The sequence below is a fragment of the Castanea sativa genome, chromosome 6, assembly GCF_040712315.1.
Source record: "Castanea sativa cultivar Marrone di Chiusa Pesio chromosome 6, ASM4071231v1".
In the NCBI taxonomy this organism is placed as follows: domain Eukaryota; kingdom Viridiplantae; phylum Streptophyta; class Magnoliopsida; order Fagales; family Fagaceae; genus Castanea; species Castanea sativa.
In genome coordinates this window covers 14,775,310-14,785,778 of record NC_134018.1, presented here as the reverse complement: position 1 = coordinate 14,785,778, position 10,469 = coordinate 14,775,310, and positions in this window count along the sequence as shown.

Here is a 10,469-nt window from a genome sequence, read left to right as displayed (position 1 = left end):
ATCTAAAATAATGGTAACGTGAATATGAGACATTATCATATAGTCTATAAGATGCATTGTATGTGATTTATGTGAAAAGTCACAGAAAATGTAAATCACAAGTTCTTTGTAAACTCAGAATTTATAGTTCGTAGTCGGTGATGAAATTGGGCATTTCATCTACGAAGACTATAACATGTCAACTAAGATGATTTGTCTTGATCATGGAAGTGGAAACTTCTAATTAATATGTTGATATGTTTTAAGAGTTAAAACATATTGAACTGGACCGCTGTGAGATTTATTATTCTTCTAATGACTGTCAAATGAATAATAAATCTCACGACTTCTATTTGCATGAACTCTTAATCTTGAGAGAATAATGGACCTGATCATGAAGTGTAGGTTGCTTTGATATATCAGGAGTGAGATCTGAAGTGATGGTCAAAACCTCAGTATGTTGGGCAACCACATTTAGTGTTGATGGAACATATATTCTCAAGATGGAATTCATAGTCTCTTGATGGAGATATAAAATATTCCCTTGAGATAAGTTTAATGGGTTCAGTTATTCAGAGAGTTAGGCCTAACTACTTTAGTAAGAAATTACTAAAGTATATATTTATGAAATTGGATTTCATAAATATATAATGAATAACTTTAAAGAATTAAACCGGGTACTCAAGGATAAGATGTAGTAATTTACAAAGTGGCAGTTTACATTTATGACTTTGTGTTACTACGAATATTTTATGAAGGGGTTACGTGTATAATAAAGTCTTGGGATATAATTTATTAATAAGGCCTAGAGTGCAATTATATTTATATAGTGGTATTAAATATAATTAATGGTAACTTTGGACTTGTCAAGAGTTGACGGAAAAGCCCAAGGCCCATTGGAGCTAGTGTCTTATTGGTCCCTTTTGGTCCCACTTCAAGCCACACACTAAAGCCCAATTGGAAAGGCCCAATAGGCCAACCCAATTAGATAATCAATTAGTTATAAAGGGAGAAACATACAGAATTTTTATTAGTGAAATAAGAAGCGGTGTGTGAGAGAGTGTGAGACACACTTTCATTCTCCCTTTGAAAAACTGATTGAGAGACCACACATCTTGGGCGTAAAGTGGAATTGGAGTGAAGATTAAAAGTATTCCCAAGTGCTTCTAATTTTTGTTTTGAATTTCTCCATACCAAGGTACGCTATCTTGTTCTTAAATTCTGAAATTTATGTAGTGCACGTTATCAATCATGAATGAAATAGATTCTAGTTCGTTGCTTAAGCTGTGGGTTTTGCATGAGATGCAAAACCAGAATTTTTTCTTCATGTTTTGGCACTTATGTCTAGATCTTATTAATCTAAATGATATTCAAGATTGGTGTAAGATGGGCTTCTAGAACCATTATTTTGTTATATTCTCAATCTATGAATTCTATTTGGAGGATAATATGATCTAGGGCTTCTTTATTGTAAAGGAATGTAGTTTCAATGACTTCTTTAAGTCAGTGCATACATGAAGGAGGAATAAGACTCTTTTAGAAATAGTAAAGTACATGATAAGTATTTCCATTTGCTTATTTCTTTTGGAGATATACTCTATGTTTTACTATACATTTTCTAAAGTTGATTTCAAAAGTTTGTTCTTAGGACATTTGTCAAATTGTGGATTGGGTGAAAGCCTAGTATATGATACTTCCACTTTTGGGGATGTCCAGCACTTGTGCTCGAAAGGAAGTCTAACAAATTGAAATCAAAGGATAGAAATATGTGTGTTTATGTTGGGTATCTAAAAGGAATTGCAGAAGATTGTTTTGGTAGTCATAAAAAAAAACAAGATGTTTGTAAAGTACAAATACAAAGTTCTTGATGATGACTATGTGAATAATCTTAAAGCAAAACGTAGAATTGTTCTAGAATGAAGATGTCAGAATTTGTTGTAGGATAACTATGAAATACAATTAGAAATGAGATGGTTGTATTAGATACACCACAAGGGATTATTCTAAATATATAGCTAGTACACAAGTACAATATCGTAGTGGGAGGATTATTAATTACCAAATAAATTCATACTTTTGGAATAAACTTTTGAGGTCATTTCACAAGGATATGAATTTGATCCTCAGTCCTACGTAGAGGCAATAGATGATAAGAATATGGATTATTGGATCAAGATTATGTAAATAGAATTAGATTCTATTTAAAGTCTAGAACTTGTAGAGGCACCTAGTGGTATTAAGCCTATTGTTCTTAAATAGGTCTACAAGAAAATGAGATTGATAGAATTGAAGGTGCAAACCTTCAAAGTCAAGACTAGTGGCGAAAAGATTTATTCAGAAAGAAATGGTTCGACTATAAAAATATTTTTTCACAAACATTCACGTTTGACACGATCTAGATTCTCTTATCTATTATATTTCATTTGAATGAAATATGGCAATGGATGTCAAGAAAGCTTCTTTTAGTAGCAATCTTGAGAAAGACATCTATATGTACATAACAAAGAACCAGTAGTGTTTAGTATGCAAGTTGCTTAAATTCCATTTATGGACTAAAGCAAGCATCTAAATCATAAAATATCATCTTTGATCAATAAATCAAATTGTTTGATTTTGATCAAGTATTAAAAGGCCTTATGAGTGTAAAAGCTATATAGAATAATAAATTTCTTAATGTATGTTGATGACATTGTGATCATTTAGAATGATGTAGAGTTATTGTCATCAATAGAGTTTTTGTTGTCTAATTTAGATTGATATAAAGTACTTTGGGGAAGATTGGTCACATCCTAAGAATTAAACTTTGTTAAAATTCAGAATTTAGGATGTTTAGTCTATCTCAAACTGTTTAAATAGATTAGATTCTAGCCAAGTATAGCATATAATACTTCAAGAAAAGATTCTTTCCTTTTAAGTTTAAAGTTCCTTTATATAGGACTGTGGTCCTAAGACATATAAAAGAAAGAGTATAATAAGACGGTTTCTTATGCCATATACATAGAAAGTTTTTATGCTATGCTAAATACTAGGCTAAATGTCTATTTTGCGGTGGCAATAGTAAGCAAATATCAATTGAATCAAAGATCACTTAATTTAGTAGGAGTAAAGCATATACTCAAATATCTTAGGAGAATGAGGGATTATATGCTTGTCCACAGAAGTGTAGTCTTGATTATTACTGGATATACAAATACTGATTTATAGTTTGATTGTGATTCATGAAGTTGGACTTCAAGATATATTTTCATCCTAAGTGGTGAAGATACACATTATGAAGTTGGTCTTCAAGATATGTGTTCACACTAGGCGGTGAAGATACACATAAGTGTAAATAGTATCATCTCATTAGAGAGATATGACTACATAAGAAATAGTAGTAGAAAAGATAATTAATGCAATAAATCTAGCTGTAACTTGTTTCCATACCTTGCCTTAGAGTGATTATGAATTACTCTAAAGGGAAATAAGTATCGGATATATGATAAATTGTCTTTAAGGGAAAGTGGGAGATTGTTGGGGTTTATGCCCTAAAATCCAATTTATTGGCATGTCATTAATAATTAAAGTGTTTAATTATATGAGACTATCTATAAATGAACTAATGGGACATTATCTTAGTCCATGAGATGCATTGTATGTGATTTATGTGATTTAGTCACAGAAGATGTGAATCACAAGTTCCTTGTAAACTCAAAATGTAGTTCGTAGTCGGTGATGAAATTGGGCATTTCATCTGCAAAAACTATAACATATCAACTAAGATAATTTTTCTTGATCATGAAAATGGAGAATTCTAGTTGGTATATTGATATGTTTAAGAGTTAAGACATATTGAATTGGACTGCTGTGAGATTTATTATTATCCTAACGACTGTCAAATGAATAATAAACGCACGACTTATATTTACCTGAACTCTTAATCCTAAGAAGATAATGGACCTGATTATGAAATGTAGGTTACTTTGATATATCAGGAGTGAGATCTATTAGTCATGGTCAAAACCTCAATATGTTGGGCAGCCGCATTTAGTGTTGATGGAATATATATTCTCAAGATGGAATTCATAGTCTCTTAACAGAGATATAAAATATTCCCTTGAGATAAGTTTAGTGGGTTTGGTTATTCAAAGAGTTGGGCCCAATCACTTTAGTAAGGAGTTACTAAAGTATATATTTATGGAATTGGATTTCATAAATATATAATGAATAACATAAAGGATTAAACCGGGTACTCAAGGATAAGATGTAGTAATTTACAAAGTGGCGGTCTACATTCATGACTTTGTATTACTACGAATATTTTATGAAGGGGTTGCATGAATAATAGAGTCTTGGGATATAATTTATAAATAAGGCCTAGAGTGCAACTATATTTATATAGTGGTATTAAATATAGTTAATGGTAACTTTGGACTTGTCAAGAGTTGATAAAAAAGTCCAATGCCCATTGGAGCTAGTGTCTTATTGGTCCTTTTTTATCCTACTCCAAGCCACACACAAGAGCCCAATTGGAATGGCCTAAAAGGCTAGCCCAATTAGATAATCAATTATATATATAAGGAGAGAAACATACAGAATTTCATTAAGTTTTTCATAAGGGTTTTCATGAGAGTTTTTCATAAGTGTTTTTCATACAAGGAATGAAATGATTTGTATGTGAGTGTTGGACACTCTCCTATTCTCTCTTTAGAAACTGATTGAGAGACCACACATCTTGGGCATTAAGTGGAATTGGAGTGAAGATTAAAAGTATTTCCAAGTGCTTCTGATCTTCGGTTTTGAATTTCACCGCACCCAAGGTACGCTTTCTTATTCTCTAATTCTGAAACTTACATAGTACATGTTATCTATTGCAAGTGAAGTAGATCTGTTAATTTTCTGCTGTGCATGTTTTGTATGAGATACAAACAAGTATTTTCCATGTATTTTTCCAACACTTCATGTCCTGAGGGTGGCGCATCCTAACTACCCTGGTTGTGAGCGTCTTAAGACTGTGTCTAAAGACAAGCTTATGTCTCTCTTTTGTGAGACTCGTTCTTCTTGGGGTGATAGTCAAAACGACCATTGCTAAAAGTCCAAGATTTCTTAATATGGTGATGACATTTTTTCTACATCCTCTATCAAACTATAACTCTATCACAGAGTCTCGTGCTCGATTTTTGCTATTCCTCCTAAAACATCTTACTATTGACTTCCCTTCTTATTTCATCCTCTCCCTCATAAATGTCTATAGGGATATGGCGACCAATGATAAGCTCATCTTTCTTTCAACTATCACGAGGATTCTTCATCATTTTTCTGTCTCCTTTCCCGTTTTCGATCATTTCTTTGTCGTGTGTGCCATTGATATGGCGACTATCAAATAGAGTGAGGACCAACTTCGATCGAAGCGGCCACTAACTGAGACGGCGACACCTCCAACTTCTTCAGCTCCATCCACATCCGCTCCTTCTTCTTCTACAGGCAGTGTGACTCTTGATGCGATCATGGTGCAGCTTCAACTCATGGATGCTCACCTTGACACTCTCAGTGATGAGTTGTGTTAGGTGAACACCCATGTCAGTCGTATTGCATGACGACAGGCTCACCTTGGTGGCTTTAATGAATCTCCTACTCCTTCTCCAGAGACTTCTTAGGATGAGGATGACAATGACTGCTTGAGTTCCTTGCCCTTTGTCATTCGTGATAAAAAAGGGGAGTAGTTTGGGTATGAGAGTGGTCATGTATTTAGAGAAAGAGTTAGTACATAGGAGATTTTTGTTAGGGAGAGTGTCTATACTTTGGGGGATGTAGTGAGGACATTTGTATCTTTTCTTCTCTTTATCTTTTAGATACTTAGTTCGTGTACTTTTGGTCTTGTGACCACTTTGTGATAGCAAACCTTGAACTTATTGATGATATATATATATATATATATATATATGATAAGGTTGTTATATAAGAATATAAAGAAAAGAAGGTACGTATGCATGAAAATGCATGACCATGTGACATGCAAATTTAAAGACATCATGGGCTCAGTCCATTCTAAACCAACTAGCACACAAGTTTACAACAAAGTAAACACACATCTAAAATGCATGAAACATTGTTATAATGCAAATATAATATAATGCATGATGATTTGAAAACCATTTAAACAATACCCATCCCAAAAATTTCACAAAAACTTCATCAATTTTGAAAAACCCCAATATTTTTCAAAAATCCCAAAAGTTAGGTCAGAAAACATGAAATGCATGATAGAATGAGTGAAAAAGATCATACCAGATCAAAGAAGATGATCTTTAGTCCAAAAAAAACTCTTGGGAAAGGAGTTTAGAGTGAGAGAGAGGTGTTTGGAAAGGTAAAAGGGCAGAAAGGATCGAGAGAGATCGAGAAGAAATGAAGCTAGAATCGCACGGGTCCTATATATAGAAGCTCTTAATTCTCGACAGATCGAGAGGTGTTGAGGATTAAAAAGGCTTGAAGAAGTTATCAAGCTAGCTAGCGAGGATCTGTCTAGAGGTTTCCATAGCAAGCGAGCTCGATGGATCAAGAAGCTATCGAGCATCTATCGAGGAGACAAAAACTTTATCGATGGATCAAGGAGTTATTGGGAAGCTATCGAGATTGTGATAAAAAGAAGCTGAAGAGCTCGATAGATAGCCTAGCGGTCGAGAGGTGTCGAGGAGCTGTCGAGATTGCTTAAAAATAGTTTTTCAAAGTAGAAAAAAACACAGACATGAATGCAATCAAACATGTTACTCAACCAAGGATCCAACCAACATTTTAAGCTCTCAAAATCATCTCTCATCAAGAAAAATGTCAAGGATTTAGATCCAAAACACACACACACACTAAACAAGTCTAACCAATTTTATCTTTTAAAAACAAGTTAAGACAGTTTAGTGAGCATACATTAGCACATGTAAACCTTGTGATGGTCAAATCACATTGTACCTACACATGTATCAAGAGTAGCAAAGAATATTGCGTGTTGTGTGTGAAAAACATCGCAAGATTGCATGAGTGTCTACATGTTATGAAGATTTGAGATATAAGTTAATTAATTTGACTCACACACGATCACAACTTCTTGATGGGGACTATCACCTTCGAGGTACATCTTATAACTCCCATATCTCCTAGAATACACGCTTGTAATCATATTTTAAAGCATTTTAATTTATTTACTTTAATTTTTTTTGCATATTTTTCTTTTATTAATCATATCATGCATGAGCATATAAGAGAGAGAAAAAAAATACCCAACTATGTTAAGTTTTTTGACATTGCGCTTTTGCTATGTTGAAGCATATAGATGTCATTTCATGATTAACGGCAACAGTGGTGAGATGGTACCTTTCTCTTAGGATTTTTTAGTCATTTCCGTCAAAAAGAGTGATATGAGTGTTAAGTACAAGAGATTACTTAATTTTTCTCATCACAAACACGAGCTACAAAGCTCACTTGCTTGATTGTGCATAGAGAGCTCATGTAAGATACAAGAGATACAAAATTTAGAAAACTTTGTTTCATTGGCCATTCAAGGTACACAAGTACCAATGTACACAAACAAACACTGTTTTTGTATTTTTCTTATTTTTTTCTTTTTTTTATTTTGAAAACAAAATAGAATAAAAACTAAACAACCAAACAAAAATAGACAAACAACATGAAAGCATGAAAGAAAGATGCATATGCATGAAAGTATGATTCCAAAGCAGATAAGAAATCAAGCAAAGAGAGTCCTACTTTAGATAGAAAGAATTAAAATAGAGGACAAACAGAAAAGACAATTACGTCTTAGGCTCATTTCTCACCCACACAGCATGAGTCTTTGGCCGTAAAAATGAAAAGGCACGTGTCCTAGTATGTTTACTAAAGGACATAGAAGAATTAAGATTCTCCTAAAATTGAATTAAAAAACTCAAGGCTTTTAATAACTCTCCAAACAAAGGTATAGGTTCTTGAGAGGAAACCTGTGACCATTTGGACACTTGCTTTTGAGATTACAACTTAAAACAATTAGGACAAATATGTCCAGAAACACCACAATGGTGACAAACATAAGTAGTTTTAGGACTACTCGTCACCCTAGAAAGAGGTCTAATCTTAGAGGTTGACAGAGACCTCAACTTAGGACAATTTGGCCTAATATGACCAACAATATGACAATGATGACAAGTAAAGACAAATTCATAATTTTTATTCAACCTAGGAGGAGTTTTAGACATAAGTTTAGAAACTTCAGCGTTAACATCAAATTGTTTACCTTTGTCTATCCCAGCTATATTAGCCTTCAACTTTTCATTATTCCTTTTAAATGGAGGAATCTAAAAATCTTTTTCTTTTGAGTTAGGCTCAACAAGTTTGGCATTAGTTAATTTTTCAACTTCAATTTTAAATTCAAGTAGTTGCTCTTCCAAACTCTTGATTTTGTCCACCTGAGATGAAATTTGATTTTTAAAATTCTCATTTAAATTATTGGCTTCATCCAATTTTGCAATCAAATCATCTTTTTCAAGCTTGACCTTTTTAAATTTAGCTTTTAATTTTGTAGAACATTCAAAAGATCTCATACAAAAATTATAAAGCTTGTAATAGGCATCTTGAATATCATCATCATCATTCAACACAAGATCATGCAAATCAAAACAATCAAGAGTTTCCATCACAAACAGGGGTCAATGGATCACACAGCAAAGATTAAATCCTAATCAGAGTATGTTTACTCTAATACCACTTGATAGGCCAAGAATGTATTGACCCTTTGTGATGAATTAATTAATTAATTACCCAAGTTTATTAATTAATCAAATTAACATGCAATGTACATAACAACACAAATAAATCATCAACTAAAATATAATATAGTGGAAAATAAAGTTGACATAGTAATTTTTTTACGAATGGGGAAAACCTCCGAGGCAAAAACCCCATCGGGTGATTTTAAAGTCACCACTCCCGAAAATTCACTATTATCACAGCAAGCGGTTATAGGTAAAGGAATCTCAGTACCTTATACCAATCTATAGTTGAACCCTTACCCCAATACCCAATTGGACTTATTCTGTAGCGACAATTTCTCCTTGTATTGCACGGTTCCCAGTACATGACTAACCAAAAGATGCGCGAATCCCAATACGCGACTTAATCACCAAATTGAAAAGGATGTTAGCTGCAAAGTTCTTCAGTTCATCATACGATGAAGATCACGAAATTACTTGGTCATAAAACCCTATGGTGTACAAACACAGCAGCTTCTTGAATAGAAAGATGAACTAGGGCATACGTGTTCGGTTCACAATATGCTTGTGAAAAACCTTTGCATTGAGTTGCATCATCTGTGACGGCTCTTAAAACAATCCTTATATATGCTTAGGGTTGTGAGAAAAAAAAGCCCAAACATACATTCACGAATTGGAATGAAATCAGATCTGAAAATTTGATTTTCATAAATCTCGATAGATACCCTATTTATCGAGTAGCTGTCAAGCCACGAGTTAGAACAGCCTTTTAAGCCTCGATAGATACTAGCTATTAAGCTAGCTGTCGAGCTTTAATGAACAACATTTCTTCACTTGATTCTTAGACAGACTTGCATGGCTTTAACACTTGAACTTGAAACTTTATTTTTTAAAGCATTAAACACATCCTAGATCTACCAAATTACAAGTAAAGTGCGTTTTGTCAAAGGATTAGTCAATTACATAAAATAATGACATATGTTCCTAACATGATTCACATATTTCCTAACAATCTTGAATATCATCATCATCATTCAACACAAGATCATGAAAATCAAAACAATTAAGAGTTTCCATGACAACAAGGGTCAATGGATCACACAGCAAAGATTAAAACCTAATTAGAGTATGCCCACTTTGATACCACTTGTTGGTTAAAATGAATTGACCCCATGCAAATTAATTAATTACTCAAGTTAATTAATTAGGTTCAATTACATGTAATAGCGTGGTAGCACAAACAAATCACCAAATTATCTAAATGCAACGGAAAATAAATTTGACACGGGTGATTTGTTTACGAATGGGGAAAACTACCGAGGCAAAACCCTACCGGGTGATTTTAAGGTCACCACTCCCAAGAATCCACTATTATCAATCACAAGCAGTTACAAGTATAAGGAATCTTACCAAACCCTTTGACTTATCTCAAAATACCAACCTACAATTGAACCCTTACCCCAATACCCAATTGGACTTGTATTGTATTAGCAATCTTTCCGTTCAATGCACGAATCTCAGTATGTGACTAATCAATGATGCACGGATCTCAGTACGTGACAAACTCCTTTGAACGAATCCTAGTACATGACTAACTCCACAGCAATCCTTTGATTGATGTAGTTGATTTGCAACGGCTTCTCATTGAAATACCAATAAGATCTTCAATGATGGTGTGAGAGATTTTTCCTGGTTACAGAACCCAAAGGCATACAAGAAACGCAGCAAGAACTCTTTCTTCTATAAGAGGAGCCTAGG